A 19388-nucleotide genomic window follows, 5' to 3' on the forward strand; every position below is an offset into this window, starting at 1 on the left:
GTATTCAGGAGGCAGGTGCAATATGTCAACCGCGCCACATGACTTGCTAGACGCTGTCCGCCCCTCTCCTCTCTTCCACCCTGTACATTGGTACACTTTCTCTGTGCCCCTCTGTATCCTACCCCCTCTGTATATCTGTTCTGTTGTTAGTTCTGTAAAGCGCTCTGTTGCTTCTCGAAGCCATGTCCGAGCTCAATAAATACCAGAATACTAATGATGTGAAAGAGATTCATGTGAGTTATCAGTACTGAGATAGAGTGAAGTCAGGGGTCAGGGATATCATCTGTATTTAGTATGACAGTGTTAATCCTGTGACAAGTAGTCCTGAGGAAGCCTCTGAATCAACAGAGGCAGGCAGATTCATGGGACAAAGGCGTATGAAGTCATCCTTTAGTTAAGCTTGGTGTATGATAGGACATAGTACAGCGTGCAAGTATTCCTAGCGCATGAGATACTGCATTCTGGAACATGCAATTCACTGTGCGTGCTAAGGTGCTGAGCGAGACCTGTTCTCACGCCCAACCCGCAGCCAAACACTGCATGTTATCAACTCCTTAATGCCCCTGCTTATTCACTTCCCATTGATAATCCTTTAGATGCTAGACATGTGTAGAACACCACTTGCTTTCTGAAAACCCGATCTATAGTCCACCTTAATGGATCCGTCACAAGCCAGATGCTTTGAGACGACTACAGCAGTGATTTGGTGCAGTATATAAGAGTTGCCACAAGTCAAAACGTATAGGAGACCACGTGTAAAGTGCTAATACAGGGTGGTTTATCCCTGGAGCACAAGTGTTAATTATGGAACCCAAGAAAACATTTAAGTGTCCAGGAACGTGTGAAGCAAGTGATTTTGGTGTTTCACCTTTTTGCTTGAGTTTGGCAGATTGCGGAGACACCACCATTTGCCCAGGGTCACACAAGCATTCATTATCCTGAGGTCAGCGGCATGGGTGTCGACTTCCACATCAGTAAACCACTAAAGACTTTCTGCTCCAATCGCGAACATCACAGGTGTTGGTGCATCTATGCATCTATGCTCAGCCAGCACGCTTTCATTGGCAGAAGGATGGGCTATGTGTTCACATAATATAGGTGGGGCCCTGCACTAACCGCATGATGTCTCTTGTGCCCTCAGACCTGTCGTCGGGCAATCATTTGTATAGAGTACTTGAGGATGTAACGGGGGAGGGGTAGTTGATGGGCAAAACCTTGATTACATATGGTAACACACATTACTTCAACGGTTGTCCCTCGTCGCCTTACTTCACACTCCCTGCCATCCAACCCGAATAGATCTGGGGTATTAAGGAATTCAGAAAGTGAGATGGGCTGGCCCAGTTATGGGTCCACAGAGGAGGAGGAGCCAGAGCAGAGCCAGAGAAGGTACGCGGGATAGGAAAATAATATTCAAGGAAACTTCTGTGAGGTGGTATTACCCCAAAATATGAGTACGGTGACAAGGGAGGACTGTCGAATTATTGTGGTTTACCGTATGTAATCAAGTCATTTTAATTTAAAGCACAAGCCACTTTAAGCTGAACTTTAAGAATTTTAAGACAGTGTCTGATTGATCGATAGTATCTTCCAATTTTGCAAAAATCAATTTTTGATTAAATACAAATAAAAAAATTTGCTTCAGTAAGATTGGTGAAAACGATCAGCTGCATAGTGTACTAAGTCCCCCAACGGACCAACACTAGTGCCCTTTAAGCCAGTCAGAGCTTATTAAGAGACTTCAAATTAAAGGATAGTTCCGGGACTTTTTTTTTATTGTCCCTACGGTTCGGCCATGTGTTTTTAAGCATAACTCGGTAGATCGTAGAAAACTTTCCTATGGACCTTACCCGACTTTTCGTCCATTAACGCACTCGAAATCAGCCGCCATTTTCTGATAATCCTATCATTTCCCCCCATCGACCTGGCTCACCTGCTTTTGCGGCACTAAATCAAATCCCCCGCCCCTGAAACAGACTTTATCAAAACATTCATATTCCCCGCCTCTATCCGTGACGTGACTGTGCTGCGTAGGCAAACGCGCCCAGGCGTCTTCTACGCGACTCCACACAGAACCCGGAAATCAACACAGATCAGCTCACAACACAGCGCGCCACAATTGGGAATATGAAACTGTACTTTTAAATCAAACCGCAAGATTGTAAATTTGGTAAAGTACATTTATTTGACATCAAATGTTTTGAGAATATTCAGCGATTTTCATTTTTATTTGCTCACGTTCCAAAATGTTCGTTTTGAGGCACGCGATGTTCCTTTGCTGTACACAGGGTCTTAGATCATCTCACAATACAGCGCCACAATTCGGAATATGAAACTGTGGTTTAAAAGCAAACGGCAAGATTGTACATTTGGCAAAGTACATTTATTGGACATCAAATGTTTAGAGAATATTCAGCGATTTGCATTTTTCTTTGCTCTCGATCCAAAATAGTTTGTCTTGAGGCAAGCGATGTTCGTGTGCAGTACACAGGGTGTTGGTTTACGATAAAATAAGCTCTTCGGTCGCACTGATAATCGCATGGCTGTTCCAACAACGAGGCACTAGGCCACCACAACGGTCTGTATGTTGCATCTAGCCGTTAGTACCGCGTAAGGGCATACTTGTACTTGGCGATCGTCCCATAAAATGGTCAGGGTGGTAACGTTGTTCACGCGGAGAAGCAGCTGGCGGTTGAAAAAGCCATCCGCCGGTGTCTGGTACTCGTGACACATACAATAATGAAGGATGTACCTGTTTTAAAAACATAAAAAATGAAATTAGTCTCACCATCAGATCTTTATTAAAATTATTCATTTTATATATTAGGTCGGGAAATTATTTCATAGCTAGGACAGTGCAACTGGGTATTATACGTCATTTGCAGTAACCCACCCCCTCTCCTCTGCCTTTTTCAGAGCCGCCTGAGCGCCAGTGGACCACTTCGTCACTGATATGATATAATATGGCATTTGCAACGCGCCTATACACAAGTGTTTCAAGGCGTGGCGAGGCAGGGAGAGGGGGTGGGGGAACAAGGAGAAGACAGACAACGATCCTACTAGGCCAGGTGTCATTCAGATCGCGCAAGTGCAGGGGTAGGGGGAAGGTAAAAGTGCAAGGGGAAGGGGAGGGGGGAAGTGGAGTACAAGGTAAGTAGCATAAAATAATAGATACATAGGGCCAGCTGGTGGCGAGTGCAAGGTAAGTGCAGAACAAGTGCTGGGAAGGGGGGGCTGTAGGATACTGAGACAGTCCCCCAGTGCAGGGGTTGACAGGGAGGCAGTGCAGGTGGAGAGTGGAAGGGCCCAGGACCGAGGTCGCAGACAGTGGACCAGTTGTAGCAGGGGAGAGGGAGAGAGAAAGCAGAAGCAAAGAGGAAGGTTTTGAGGTGCTTCCGTAAAAGGAGATGGTTCTCCTCAAGATAGTGCGCGGTACAAAACAATATGCCACATAGAACGAACAAGTACAACTTAACCCGTCTTTAAAGCTACTGTATAGTAATAAAATTGCGGTATAAACTCATCTAAAGAGTTACTTACATTATATTTGCATTTTCCATTGTGTCTGTGCCTAGGGCAGCCCCGAAATACCACTCCTTCTATGCCGACGTTATTTCTTCTAATGAACGAACATTAAATGGCTATCGTTTCTGAAATTTTATTCATTATCGTTGCTTACGTTATTGCACCACACCCCCAAAAAGAAGTCTTTCGGGATGGTCCCGGCCTGTCAAGGTCAAATAACAATAGAACCTTATACTGAGTCGTGGGCCATTCCGGCACCCGAGCAAAAAATCAAAGCAGCTGACCTTCACTTTGAACGAGCACACATTCCTAGTTAGCTACATTCAGTGTAAGGCCATCTCACAGGACTTGAAATTTACACTCCATCTTTGCATTTTGTCTGCGTGCTTTGCAGCCCCAGAGAACCATAAATACGGAGACATTCTATATTTTTTGAAAAATGATTTATATTACTGTTTGGTTTAATTTAATGCGCAAATGAACAAGGTTGGATAGACACATTGCATGTACACTGAGCAATCACTTTTATTTACACAATACATAGCTACACATATTCAATGGGCCTGCGACATGAGGAGACTCGAGAGCAAAGTCACAGGTGACACCCGGGTGGTTCGCACTACTGCACGGTGAAGGGAGGGGCAAGGGTGGAGAGACACATTGCATGTACACTGAGCAATCACTTTTATTTACACATTACATAGATACACATATTCAATGGGCCTTTAACATGAGGAGACTCGAGAGAACAGACAATCAAATTACAATCATTTAAACCGTGATGTGTATTTCTCAATGAGCTCTGCTTTAGGTGGACATGGAACAGAGGCAATGTTGGGTGGCAATGCAGTTGTCCCCTGCACAGGTTCGATCACAACTCCATGTATGTGCCTATCTAGGACATCAACAATAAGTCTTTCAATAAACTCATATTGCATATCCTCAAACACTGGTTTGATCACCCATTGTTTACTTCTTTTAGTGAAGGCCTTATTGTAGTGAAGCGTCCCTAAAGTTCCGGTCGTCCTACTTTGTTGACGGCCAACATTATGGTTATGTGCCAAGACCGCTAGAAGAGTCCGATTTATCATGCCCTCCATGCCAAAATGCAATCGTTTTGGCCTGTACTTTAGGCACATATTGTGGAACACCTCCAAATCTCCTGTGTGGCAGAATTCCGTGAGTCCCCTCAAATCTCTTGTTATAGTTTTATCAAATACAATCTTTTCAATGGCTTTGTGAGTGGGTGATGAAGGAATCAACCACTTCTTCTTCCGTGCCTCCTCTGTGGACAAATGGCCATGTTCACAATTGTGGAAATGTTGGTTTGTGGTCCAGCGGTGAACGTTGCTACAGTGTAGCATTACTGACCGCCATTTTTCCAGTAGAATTTCCAACGACCCTCCACATGTTTTTGAGCTCCACCAAAGATGGTTGCTGATTGACTTGGACCACTGTGAAATACCTTGCATATCTTTTTTTTTACCTGCAGCCGACATTTTTTTATTGATTGTTTTTGCAAGATGCCAAACATCAAATTGGTGATTTATATTTTTGTACTGTTCTCTCATTGTCTTGGCAATTGAAACGTGTCTGTCCGTGGCTATCAGGTCGATCACCATTCGATTGTAGTTCTTGCAATGATGCTACAAAGCCAACTTTCTCCATGGCCGCTGAGGATGTGCTTTGTGACACCTGCACGACAACCAACCAAACAATTTTCTTACTTTCCATGTCCTGAAAGTGGTAGGTGCAGTACTTGGCTGAAAATCCTGGGCTGTCGCACTGTCCATCACCGGCTAGCCTGAACCGTTTGCCCGCGAATGTACTATCAATAGACATTTTTTCCATTCTCCAAGCTTCGCTAATGGCTGGAAATAGATAATCGGTTTGGTATTTGTAGAACTGAGTTTTCGCAATGAAATGGATTCCCACAAACTGAAAGAAAGACTCTAACTTTTTAAAACTTGAACCACTAAAAAGTGCAGCCGCTGCACAAAGTAGATTGCCTGCTGGCAGTTGCCCCAGCATGGGTTGTGCAGACCATGAGAAAGGATGATATTTTGTACAGGTGGCATGTATTTTAAGGTTAGTGCCTCGAATTGCACGAGTCACATTAATCAATGGCTCCCCACATACTTCCCCACCAACCGAATGCCCACATTTCATCCGAATAATAATATCAATCAAACAACTATCGAATACAATGAAATTGGCCTCTTTCCTTATACTGTCACTCTGCATCCCAGCTGGTTCGGCCTGTAACGTTGAGGACATGTCACTCACATGAAAGGTAGAATCTCTGATATCGTCTTCCGCTATGTTCAGTGATATTGATGGTGTTTCATTGTCGTCCACTTCATTTTCTTCCATTGCAACATCTGTTCCTTCTCCGGCGATGGGTGAATAAAACAATTTCAACTTTCTCGCGGTCTTAGTTTTTGCGGGTGTGGATTCTGTGAATTGATCTCCGACTGCATCCGAACTACCAGGAGGACATTCACTATCGATGGCTGGATGTGGTATAGCTCCGTTGTCAATCACTTCATATTCTTCCCATTGGCACGATGCATCTCCAGTCTCAAGTCCCTGCCAAAAGGTTTGACAAGCAACATCTCTCGTTCGCTTCACTGTCTGTGTAGATCTAGTTCGTACACCCACTCGCAACTAGAGGACAGATTGGAAAAGGGATGTTCAGTTTAAACACAACTTACAGTATTGAACTATTAACAGTGAAAAACAACATACTATAGTGACCAGGACACTAACCTTCTTTTGCTTTCTTTTCTTTGAAACTTTCTTGCCTCGAACTTCAACATCGGGACGCTGTTGCTCCGACTCGTGTGTGCATGTCTCCACTTCCTCTTGCGCTGCAACGACTATATTTTCATGATAAGCACATCCATCACGCACTGACGCTCCATCGACTCCCTGAAACATAGAACTTTCATTAGTATGTATAATAATATTGAAAACACAAAATGTACTTGGGGACCAATACCCACGTACATCTCAATAGCAAAACACGAATGAACGCTTTGTGTAGAACATTCAAACGACAATTATTCACGCATTGTTGATCTAGTTAGATGGAACTGTCAAGATCCATACCTCGGGCTCCTCATAGACTTCCATTGATGATATTATTGAAGATGATGCTTCAGTAACTCCCTGAAACACAGTAATTGCATTAGTATGGTTTTCTATTTTGTTAAAAAGAACATACACTTTGTGCAGGCGTCAACGGCTCATCTAAATAGACCTGCACAAATGATCAGTTGTCTAAAATAAATAATGGATATCTAAATATGATTCGATTTGCTCGATCGTTGGAAGTGTCACCACCCAGAAATCTGCATCAACTACTAGGGGTGATGTTCTTGTAGAAGAAGCTCCGTCATCTCCCTGAAACATAGTACTTGCGTTAATAAAGAAGGAAGTATAGCGGATGTAATCACGTCATATGATCTCGCTTGATCGAACTGTCAGTATCCATACCTCGAAATGCATAAGAACATCAAGGGACGATGTAACTGCGGTGCACACTTCTGCAAGCTGTTGCGCCGACCCGTAACTGCATGCTCCCCCTTCTTCTTGGACTAATGCTCCATCGACTCCCTGAAACATAGGACTTTCATTAGTAATGAACACAATATTGAAAAAAGAAGACACATAGGAGGGCGACGACAGAAGGACATATCAATGTCTAAAAACGAAAGAAACATTGTGTGTAACAATCACGCTACAAGAATGCAAGATCTGATGATCTCCATCGATGGAACTGTCCGGAAACGTACCTCGAGCATCTGAGTGACATCAACGGTTGTCATCAATGCGTTGGACTCCTCAGCATCTCCCTGAAAGACAGTACTTGCATTATTTTGGATAACAATAATTATAACTGAAAACAAAGACTAGAGGACGAGTACAAGGGTGTACCATTAGGTAAAATAATTACACGATAAATTAAAACTATTGATTTACATGCCTAAAACAAGTCAGTGGCAGAATAGCCAAGTAAGATTACCCGATAGGCGCTTGAAGTGGCTGATGACTGCAATAACGACACGGATGGAGAATCTTCCGCCTTCATATTGAGTGGATACATAAATGGGGAAATTATTGTTAGCTAATGCTACACACTACCGCAAGGCCGAGAGATAAATACGTAAACTTGACTCACCAGTGGAGGGATGTGGACGAATAGAGTGGGAATAGCGGTTGAGAGCAATTTTCGCCTCGCTCGCGGTGTGTTCTTCTTTATTAGCAATGATGTGGAGTACATGTCTGAGCTAAAGTGCCTGCTGCAGATGCGGTATCGATCACCCCTCTTGTCCGCAAAGACTTCTAGGACTCTACTTTCAAGCTCAGACGGTGGATATCCGCAATATCGGACCCATTCTCTTATCTGATCTATTGTCTTAGGGAAAACATGCATTATAGTACCTTCAGATTTATTATGGGTCTTCGAAGGGCAACCGCCAATGGAACAGGCAGGCATTGTGGAAAGTTCTGAAAAGTAAAGATCAACAATTCTCTATGAATACCAATGTGTTAAAAAATTAAATGACACATAAAAGGTTCAATGCAAGGTTCGTTTTGGTTCTTGGAACTATACACGTTATTCACATGCGGATAAGTATTTGAATAACTTTAAAAAAATAGAAAAATAATTTGACTAAACTCAGAACATGTGACTAGTTCCTTGCATGTACTGTCTTGAACGAAAAGAAATTGGACGCAAAATGATTATGGTACATGGCCTTACCTTGACGAACAAACAGTTAGATGCAGGGATCAGAGTAGTTTCTTGTCGTAGAACAGGGAGCAGTTCACAGGTTGCAAACTGACGAGTTTCCTCAAAGTGGTCACGGAAGTTCACAGAGACGAAGAGCAGATAACCAGCACCTTCACGGGTTGACTAGCAAAGCGCAAAGAAGTTCTCATTAGAAATATGAAGTGGGTTATAAAGAATTCGAAACAGGGGTGTGTTTGTGAATGAATGACGTGTATATGTCGTGGCATTATGCGGTTTGCAGGGGGCCGTCCATCGTGAGGGGGGATGCTTGGCAGGAGACACGGGGTCTGGAGGTAGACATGGGAACAACAACCCATGCTCTATAGACCACTTTGAAGTGTACATGGTCTTTGGCACCTCTTGGCCTTTATCGCTCCCTGACAGCTCCACTTGCCAGCACAAGTACCCCGGTGCGAACTGCCTTTGATAGGGCGGGGGGTGGATTGGGGCGGTGGTCGTGCAGACAAGACACAGGAAGACTCGTGAATGGAGACACACTTATGTGGATTGCAGGGGGCCGTCCAGCGTGAGGGGGGATGCTTGGCAGGAGACACGGGGTCTGGAGGTAGACATGGGAACAACAACCCATGCTCTATAGACCACTTTGAAGTGTACATGGTTTTTGGCACCTCTTGGCCTTTATCGCTCCCTGACAGCTCCACTTGGCAGCACAAGTACCCCGGTGCGAACTGCCTTTGATAGGGCGGGGGGTGGATTGGGGCAGTGGTCGTGCAGACAAGACACAGGAAGACTCGTGAATGGAGACACACTTATGTGGATTGCAGGGGGCCGTCCAGCGTGAGGGGGATGCTTGGCAGGAGACACGGGGTCTGGAGGTAGACATGGGAACAACAACCCATGCTATATAGACCACTTTGAAGTGTACATGGTTTTTGGCACCTCTTGGCCTTTATCGCTCCCTGACAGCTCCACTTGGCAGCACAAGTACCCCGGTGCGAACTGCCTTTGATAGGGCGGGGGGTGGATTAGGGCGGTGGTCGTGCAGACAAGACTCGTTTGCCGCAGGGCCTCACCAAGGAGAGGCCATCTAACTGCATGTAAGAGGCAGGCTGCAGGATCTAGTACATGGAAGGCAGGGGGTGAGTTTATAAATACCTCACCCTCCCAGGAGAATATATGGGTGCAGTTCACCCTGGAGACCCTGGATGCCTAGGCAGTTAGTCAGCAGCAGGCTGGCCTGTGGTGGCAAGGCGGCACGGGCCAGAGGGGGTCATCTCTGTACCCGGTGCCCAAAAGGATGATTTATTATGATCAACCATATTGATTATTTACCTATAACCATGTTTTGTATCAATAAAATCCAACGGCCTTTTATTGCCAACGCTTGAACAAAGTGGTGTGGTAAGTATTTTTGGGGGAGGAGGCAAGGCCGGGAGGCTTGATGCCAACCCGCAAAATAACATATGTATGTCTGCTGCATATGGGTTCAACGGTTATGTGGATTGAAGGTGGGCGGCCAGCGTGAGGGAGGATGCTGGCCGGAGACATGTGGTGTGACAAGACAAGGCACAGGAAGACTATTCAATGGAGACACACTAGATTCATTTAAAAAATCAAAACAACCATTGTTAAAATATATGTTGGGTTTTATTTTAGATCTTAATTTCAATTGAACATAAATAATAAACATTACACATTGTAAAGTTCCGGTTGCAGCACATCCAGGGAAAATCCGCGGTATTGTCCACTGTAGCTGGGGAAATGTTGTCTAATGGCAAGTACCGCACAGGCAGGTATTACTCTCCGAACGCGGTGTCCGAGCCTCCCGTGAAGCCACCAAGTGAAGCAACGATAGGCCACCAGCCTGTACCACCTGTGAAAATGAAAGATGCAAACTGTATTAAAATGACAAAACTTTCTTATCACTGTCGATTCAGGTAAAAAATGTCATTCTGCTTTGAAAAAAATTCTATCTAGAAAATGCACAATATGGAACCAATTTACATGCGTTCGAATGATATGTAGATGTAATTTTATATGTGGGAGATGACCATGAAATAGTAGTGGCATCACTGACATCACAACCAGAGTATACTTACTCGTTACTCGGATTACGCGGACGAACAGTGCCGCGAAGTTCGTGCATAAGCACCATCATCATCCTCAACACGGTCCGTGAGAGGCAGGCTTCCCTGAACTCTGGCAGCTCGGTGATGCATTGCGGACTTGGCTCGCCTTCCGAAATGTAGGCCAAGCACCCGGAATTTTCACGGCAGCAGCAGTTCTCCTCCTCAGTTGGCATTAGCTCACACCGATTGCACGTGCACCAGGTGGAGACGCCGTCCATGCGACATGGTCCAGGCTCTTCATCCGTTGACTGGTCCTCCCAACTGCCGTCCGAATCCCCATCGTTTTCGCATGCTTGCCTTTCCAGTAGTTCTTCCTCGGTGTACTCGGGCTCGTACATATACGGCATTATTGTAGCCATTGTGTGGTAAAGAAAGTAAAATAATTTACAGAGATGGTACAGGTGTTCACAAGGCCTAGAAGCGGCGAATGTAGCTGACCAGAACACAGAAACGAGTCATAGAATACTCAAAGTAACACAGAGAGAGTAATGGAATCGAAAATCTGCTGCTGTGTGTTGTGAAACGGTGTGTTTATACTTATTGAGGAAAGAGGCGTCCTGCCATTTCCATGGCGACACTTCATTAGCTGAGAAGCAGCGATTGTTGACACGAAACGTGCTTTGGCATTGGGAAATGGGCGGTACGCGTCTGCTGATGTCAGGCTCAGGGGCGGGGGATTTGATTTAGTGCCGCAAAAGCAGGTGAGCCAGGTCGATGCGGGGAAATGATAGGATTATCAGAAAATGGCGGCTGATTTCGAGTGCGTTAATGGACGAAAAATCGGGTAAGGTCCATAGGAAAGTTTTCTACGATCTACCGAGTTATGCTTAAAAACACATGGCCGAACCGTAGGGACAATAAAAAAAAAGTCCCGGAACTATCCTTTAAGTATTTGGGTAAAGAAGCAGGTGACCCTGGTTGATAAATGGGAAGCTCTGGGCTGGAGGCGGATTGGGGGGCTGGAGCCATCAGATAACGCAAAAGGGGCAGTTCATCACAGAGGATGGCTACCTAGCCATACCTATAGCTCAATAGCATGTAAACCCCAGTGCCTTCTGATGACGTCTGTTCTGCTTCTCTAACGCCAATTTATTCAAGAACGAATGGTTGAAAATAGTCAAGGGAACGTTCTTCTGAAAAAGAAAAGCCACGAAGAAGCTGGAGGGGGTGTAGAGGAGGGAGTTGTGGGTGAGCGTCAGAAATAGAGTCCAGGCAAGCCCAGACACAGCAGCTTTTTAACAATTAATCCTTCCTAGATTTCTGGAGGCTGGGGGCAGGAAGGCGGGCCTACCAGGAAATGTGGAGGTTTACCAATAAACAGGGTCAGACAGAGCCTACATTTGCTTGGGCTCAACGTGCAGTTTTTGGGTAAAATATGTTACACATTGTGTATTTAAATTGTATTGTATTGTAGTCGTCATTCATTTAGCACCATTTTCCCATTTGTATGGCCTCAAAGCACTTTGTGGTTTAAATGCCCTCAGGGACCAAGCCCAGGTATCGGAAAGTTCTACGAGTTTAACTTTAGAATGTGTGTGTTCATTCTGCTGGGATTAGGATTTAGGAGGGCTGGCTAGGCTCCAGTAAGCAAACCAGGGGTCAGGTATGTGGCTGGGCGGTGTCGGTAGTTAAAGCAGAGTGCTATTGCAGGAGACTCGATGTGTGCCCAGCTATACCGGATTTGTGGTAGGTTGTTGCTGTATACTAATGGCGAAGGTGTTGAGGCACATCAGGGGTTTCAGTGTGGGCGGCTATGCAATGGAATTTAAAAACAATCTAAGTGCGTACCGTGTCCCATAGCCCAAGCTGAACTGACGTATTTCCTCTCTACCTCCATTGAAACGTTTGTTCAGTAGCACTGGTCAGAAACACTAGCTCATAGTGAAGCCCTTCTTCCACCAGCATATTTCACCACCACTTTGGCGAGCTTAAACAGATGCCTCTTTACCGTGTGGCAGTGGCAGTGTGTCATGGCACCAGCCCTTCCAGCCTTTCGTGTGCTGCAGGTGGTTACTGGGCATGTAGCAGATTCGGGCCTTCTGGGTCAAACAGACCGGACTTCGAGGGACTCTTGCATGAAGCTCGATTGACACATCCACCCTACTTGCCGTTCATCAAGCGCTCGCTTTGACATCCGTGCAAAGCCTGCTGACGCAGGTTCGCATCCCGGCATTGCCAAAATCAGCCTTCCATCCTTCCGAGGTCGATAAATGAGCACCAGACACCGTGGGTAATAATAAGCAGCGCTCAGATACCTGAGGGTTCGTAGCGCTATATAAATGCAACTTTATTATTATTATTATTATTATTATTATCAGCACTTGGCTGCCACGTGCATGACATCTCATCCCAAGATGCAGACTGGGCTGACATCCGCCTAGCAGACTCTAGTCCGAATCTGATTACTTTCCTAGTCATCTAGTCACCCACTTAACAGGTGGATAATTCTGCCAGTCTGTCTACTGGGCGTCCACAGGACTCTAAAATATGTCCGATTCCTCCCCAGCCCGCCAGGCCTTACAGAGTCCACAGCGTGACATCTGGTAAGTGAATGGAACTGCCTCAAATCCACACGACTTCCGCAAAGTTTCCTGATGTGTGACTGACTCGTCTCCAGTCCCACTGGCACCCTAGAAGCAAAAACTTGCCAGGCAGTCTCCCAAGCGAACCACTGGCTGCTGCAGCCTGCACTCCCGGGTGAATCATTCCAGGTGGGATGCTTGCCAGGCCGAGCCCAGTCCCTCCTCGGGCTCAAACTATTTCCCTTAGTTTCGCGATCTCTTCCCCGCGAAACCGGCGCAGCAGTGCCGTAAACCGAGGCTGAAAAACAAGCGTGTCTGGAAAGGCGGGCGAGGCTTGCGCAAGGGGACTATTGTGGCAACAGCAACCTGGGTGAGGCACCGCTTACAGCCGGTGTCTCCTGACGTATCTCGAAACCGAAGCGGAGAAGAACGCGCGCAGGTCCTGCACTCCCATCCCAAGGTATTGTCCACGGCGGTGGAAGGGCTCCGGCCGCAGCACATCAGGACTGAGCGGGTGAGGAGAGCCTGGAAGTCCAGTCGCTGGCCCTGCAGGTGAGGATGGAGGTGTATTGGCAGTGCTCTGCCTGTATGGGAGCAAACGGTGCCAGGGGATCGGGGATAACTCCAGGTGCACATCCAGTGTTGGGATTCCAGGAATGAAACACAAGGGAATGTGGCAATTCAGGACCCTTATAATGTTATGTTATCCATATGCTATGAGAGTTGGATAACATAACATCAGCGCCTAGATGCCCTTGGGTTGGTGTGTGCTATACAAGTTAAATAAATAAATACAAACAAATTAATACGACGCCCATCACCACCGATGTGGTCCTAAGGCACCTGACCTTGTCCGATAGGTAGACTATTGTGACCATGCCAGGTTGTTAACAGACCTTAATCTGAGGAAAGGAAGGGGGGGGGGGTGGTTGGGAGGCGTTGAAAGGAAAGAGAAATAACACAACGCAATGACCAAAATCAGAGAGGAAAAACAATTGGGATGCGTGAGAGCAGATATGGCTGTCAAAGTAGAGATGCGTGTTTCTCAAATGTGAAAAGTTATTGCTAAGCATGGGTGCTGGACTCAGGAGAGTACAGCACAAGCATAGAGCAGAGTTTTACCGTGATAGCCATATCTAGAACTGACGGGGCATCGCACTAGATGTACTTAGTTGGTGAGTGGTTGCGTGATGGATTTGAGAGGTACTCAAGCAGGCCCTAGTACTTTGGAGGACTTCTCCAGATGAGTTTATCTCAGTGATTAGATGTTGCTTTGCAGGACTGCCACACACCAGAGATATATTGGTTTATATGGATACAAATAGATTGAAAAATTGAACCATTTTGCAATCATTTTTTTCCCCAGAGTGTGGGCGTCATAAACTCATAGATCAGATTTAGAAGCAATTATGTCTTTTGTTGAGCATTACGGCCAGCCAGGAAAACATGTTGTTTTGAGGGTCCCAGAGGTGCCCTACACTGAAATAGCTAAGCACTCTATGCTAATTATTGGGTAATGCCAAAAGATCTGAGCATGATCCAATAAGTCTTTATTGTGTATCTTTGCGCCTCTGGATAGTGGAGAGAGAAGGTGTTTCTGCCCGTCTTCAAAAATTGCCATTAAGCTGGGGCTCTGATTGCCTTCCCAAGCTTCCCGACCTGAACATGAAAAGGCGAGAGACAATACGCCTCTTTCCCCAGTAGATGTCACTATCAGACATATTTAGAATCACATTGTCCGTTACAGTCTGGGGTCTGGGCTGACACTTCCTACGGCTGTGCAAAGAATTAGGGCCCCTCTTGATTTCTTATTCCACTTAACGCAATGGAGCGAGGTGAGTTTATAGGGGTTGCACAGTTAGGAGGTGTGTGTGTGTGTGTGTGTGTGCGTGTGTGTGTGTGTGTCTGAGGTGTATATGTGGAGGAAGATACATGTATGCAAGAGGTATGCCGGGATGTGGTGGGGCAGTGCTGTAATTGGGTAGGATTTTCCCAGATATGGCAAAACATGTCTACCCAGATGGAGGATCCCCAAAATATCAGAACCATTGTACCAGTGAACACTGAGCCTGCAGTTTTTGGTGTCTTCAGGACTGTTTTGAACAGGGCAAAGCCAGGGCTCCAATCCAGGGTTTTAGGACCAGGGGTAAGATACTTACCCACAATACAGTTTGGAGGTGTTATCACAAAACCCGTGAAATCGCCCATTAGGATTGAACACCGCAGGAAATATTTAAATAAAGCTTCTTATGTTTACAATATTTGCAGCTTTTATACTTTGTCAGCAACATTATAAGAAATGATTCTCTCCTGGGTCATTTTGCAAGTGGTCATCTTCTGCCAGGCAAAAATGTTTATGGTAGGAAGGCGAGAAACCCTTCATCCCCCATCACCGGTGGGATCCCGCATTTAAATATTTCCATTTCCAGCACTGGTGGGGGGCACATGTTTTGTGTGCGTGTAGGACGATCTACTAACTATGTGTGAGATATGCAGTGTTTTATGTGGGCCGGGGCCAGCCAGGGCCAGGCCCCAGCAGTTTCCAAAAAGTGGAGCTGAGCCGGGACCCTGCCGGGGCTCCCAGGTCCCACTACAACATTGGCGAAATGCATTATCTCGTCGTGGCCGCAGCCACGACAAGAAATGCGCCCGTTATTCAGTCAGGCAAGCTGACAGAAGTGCCAGCCAGCCACAGCAACGCCGTAAATGGCTGGCACTTCCATCAATCACTGTAAATTCCTCTGGTGACCCCTCGTGCGAGGGGCACCCAGAGGAAGTTACTGTCCTTTTGTTTCCCCCTCCCCAGATCACTGAGGCGTCTTTGAACCTCGGCGAACCTGGGGACGCAGTGCCATATTTCTGCGTTTATAAAAGATGGCTTGAATAGTACACAGTTCAAGCCATCTTTTATAAAGCTTTGCCAACAGACAAAGACGCCTCAGGCTTTGTCCGTCGGGAAAGCTTTATAAAATATGGATTGAATTGCGTACTTTTCAAGCCTTCTTTGATAAACAGACATTTTTGAAAAAGATGGCTTGAAAAGTACGCAAACCATAAGGTGTGCACACACAAATATATAAATTTAAGCATTTACATATTTATGTGCATACCTTACTATGGTTTGTTTACTTTCAAGCCATCTTTTATAAACATAGAAATATGTAACATTTCTATATTTATAAAAGATTGCTTGCATAGTACACAAACCATAGTAAGGTATGCATACACATATATAAATGCTTGCATGCATTTATATATTCGTTTGCATACCTTACTATGGTTTGTGTACTTTTTTAGGCCACACCCATCCCACAAGCCATGCGCCCAAATGAGCCCCCCTCACACCTCGCCGATCTCTTATGCCACTTAAAGCCCTGGAGATATGCATGCTTGGAGAGAGATGTCAGGCAGAACACTCTGCGCCTAGAGAGGCCGTGTAGGGAGAGAAGGAGCAGTGTGACTGCACTCCTATTTGACGTTGGTGGGCGGCTTGAGACACAGTCCTTTTTTCCCACTCTTCTCCCCCCACATTATGAGTCACAGCAGGGGGCATTTGGTGGTCGTTCCATCTACTTTCATCAGGTAAGTGGTTCTTGCAGTAGTACACCCTCTCTCCGGATCTGTCTTTGAGAGACTGATTCTTGTCCTAACCTTAGTACTGAACTGGATTCATATCCACAAAGTAAAGAGAGAGAGGGAGACGTGCCCTCCTTTAAGCCTGTCACGCAATGCAGCATTTTAATGCCGAGAGGACTGTCTGCGGAGGCAGTTCCTATACTTCAGGCATAATGTAAGATGTAGCGCCTTCGACTTTCCTTGGCCCCTGTGAGCCCTGCCCTCATAATAGCGATCGCCATTGCTGGAAAAGTAAACAAATTACTCTGGGATCCCATGAGGGGACAAGGGGGATGGGTAATGCAGAGGCCCTTGAGGGGAGACATGGCAGACAAGTGACAGGCATGTTAAAAAGCAGGACTCATATAACAGAGAGGACTTGAAATATGAAGAAATGATATAATAACCCAACCGACAATATAATTTACCACAACGATTCTTGCTTTATTTTCTGCTGAAAGCATACAATTACAAGCATGCATATTAAAGTAATCCTAAACAACATTGCCTCTGAATCTAGACATAAACTGAGTGCAAAGAAACGCAACTTTTTTTAGTCATGGTGTGGCACAGCATGCATCTTTATTCAAGCCTCCCATTTTTAATCAGCCACGATTTGCACATCTAACAACACAATAGCTGCTCCTAGACATTTACTTCACCTGTGTCTGCAGACATCGGACCTTTATTGCACTTTTATATGCTTAAGACTAAAACAGACAAAAAAAGCCAAGGGAGAGCAGAGCTCCTTTGATCTTGGAATTTCTCTGACCAGTCACCTAGGATGCAGTGTATACAAATGTCTCATCAAGAGCACGGGCTGTTTGTTTTCCAAGATTCGAGATCCATGGAGAGAATTTGTGCCAGATTCCAAATCTGGGGAAATCAAGCCCAATGCCAGTTTTAGCAAACGCAATCTCCCTTATCCTGACTGCCACGCCTGCCAATACCGTAAGCCTCTACATATAGGGCAGGGAAGCATTCTTTGCGTATGTGTTCACTACTCTGAGAATGGCTTACAAGATGAACTTGACTACACCAAGGGTGTCATTTGTGTTGCGTAGTGAATACGCCAATGTACGCATGCACGGGCGGGATTGAGGCTTGCTCATGCGCAGTTGAGAATAAAGACGGTCCGCTGGCAGTTCCCGCCGGGGACCTGAGCAAGTCACACGTCTCCGGCGTGGCTCATTGGGCGAGTGTGTGAGCGCACATGTGAATGACGGCTGGGGCCCCAGGCACCCCCTGCCAACACAACATTGGCGACGAGGATGACTCCGGAGCAATTCTCCACTCCGACGGCGTTGGAGGGAAAATGGTCGCTCCGTGTCGGCACGGACCCATGCGCACGGCCGGCCGCCATTTTGCTTCACTTACAGATCGCAGTGGTTGCGGCCTGCGAGTGTGCTCATGCGCCAGCTGCATTTCGTCTATCTTTTGGAGACCAAGTTGTGGAACTTACACAGCCTATGCAGCCACAGGACCGTCGCATTGAAGAAAACTGAACCAGCCGAGAAGGTGTGTCGGAGAAGGATACTGTGTCGCATGTAGGCCCACCTGGCCTGACCACCTCGACACCCACGAAGGACCACATTCCCCTGTGAGTACCGCCCACCACAATGGGTGAGGAGGGAGAGCAAGAGGGTGCCATGACCCCGGTCCCACGCAGGATGCACAGTACTTTGGCTCCCATGCCCGAATTCGACACCACGGGCCCTCCGTCCAAATTAGCACCGAAATGGCTCCTATGGGTCAAACAATTAGAAATGTTCTTCAGGGCCTCAGGGGAAACGGAGGATGAGGCGAAGATAGCCATCATGGTATACTCGGCAGGGACGGAAGTCCACAGGATATATGACTCACTCACCATCCCAGTAGTCACATATGTCGCAGTAAAACAAGAGCTGAGAGACCACTTCCTTCCCATGGCAAACGTAGACTTTGACAGATTTGTCATGAGCGCCGAAAAGCAACTGGAGGAAGAGTCGCTAGACCAGTTTTGTGCGAGGCTGCGGCACCTAGCAAGCTCCTGCTGGTGGGCAAATGAAGAAGAAATGATTCGTAACCAGCTGCTGCAAGGGTGCAGTTCCGGGAAGCTGAGGAAACAAGTCCTGAGAGAACATGGGCTGACGCTGGAGCAGATTCTGGACACGGGGAGAGCCTACGAACTTGGTGAGGCCAGGGGGGCAGAGATGGACGCAGCCACGCACTCGAGAAAGGAGGAAGAGGCATTTGCGATTGGACGTTCTAGTCCGGGGAGAGCGAGGTGGACACCGAGGAGTGGAGAAGGCTCCACAACTCCAAGCACTGCTCCGTCGTGCTCCTACTGTGGGTATGACCTGCCGCATGTGGGTGAGTGCCCAGCTAAATCAAGGGTATGTGGCCGGTGGCAGCAACACCAGTAGCAGCCTCGAGGGGGCCAGAGAGAGCTGGCAGGAGCAACACTCGGAGAGTGAGGGGTTTATCGGCTGTCGATCAGGGTATGCAAGACCTCAACATCGCAGAAGAAGACGAGGAAGAAGAGGAAATTTTCTTCATCTCCAGCATTGCCAAGGGCCTTGGAGAAAGTCGACAACCAAAATGTACAGTACTCATTGTAGAAGTCCCTACATCTGTCTCTGTGTTAGCTACCGAACACTACAATGCACTCCCAGGCCCGCCAAGTTTGACTGAGTCCACAGCAAGGATATACGCATTTGGAGGAGATGCACCCCTTCCCGTCCAAGGAGTGTTCGTGGCTCCAGTATCTCATGGAGAGAACAGAATTAAAGCACGGTTCTTCGTCACCAGTGTAAGCCCACATTCCCTTTTAAGTTGTGCCACGTCAGAAGCGCTGAA

General features: G+C 46.5%; 1 protein-coding gene across 4 annotated transcripts in view; it reads left to right on the forward strand.

Moving 5' to 3' along the window:
• ARHGEF10L (Rho guanine nucleotide exchange factor 10 like) overlaps positions 1–19388 on the forward strand; it is a 972373-nt gene that overhangs the window by 99849 nt on the left and 853136 nt on the right. Inside the window, exon 1 of one of the 4 annotated variants that reach the window (XM_069610309.1) lies at positions 13098–13487. The exons of the other annotated variants lie outside the window; for them this stretch is intronic. The gene's annotated coding sequence lies outside the window, so the exon portion shown is untranslated. Of the gene's footprint in view, positions 1–13097; positions 13488–19388 lie in introns of those variants that run through there. 4 annotated transcript variants of the gene reach the window in all.

Source organism: Ambystoma mexicanum, chromosome 8, assembly GCF_040938575.1.
Source record: "Ambystoma mexicanum isolate Mex_15411 chromosome 8, UKY_AmexF1_1, whole genome shotgun sequence".
NCBI lineage: Eukaryota > Metazoa > Chordata > Amphibia > Caudata > Ambystomatidae > Ambystoma > Ambystoma mexicanum.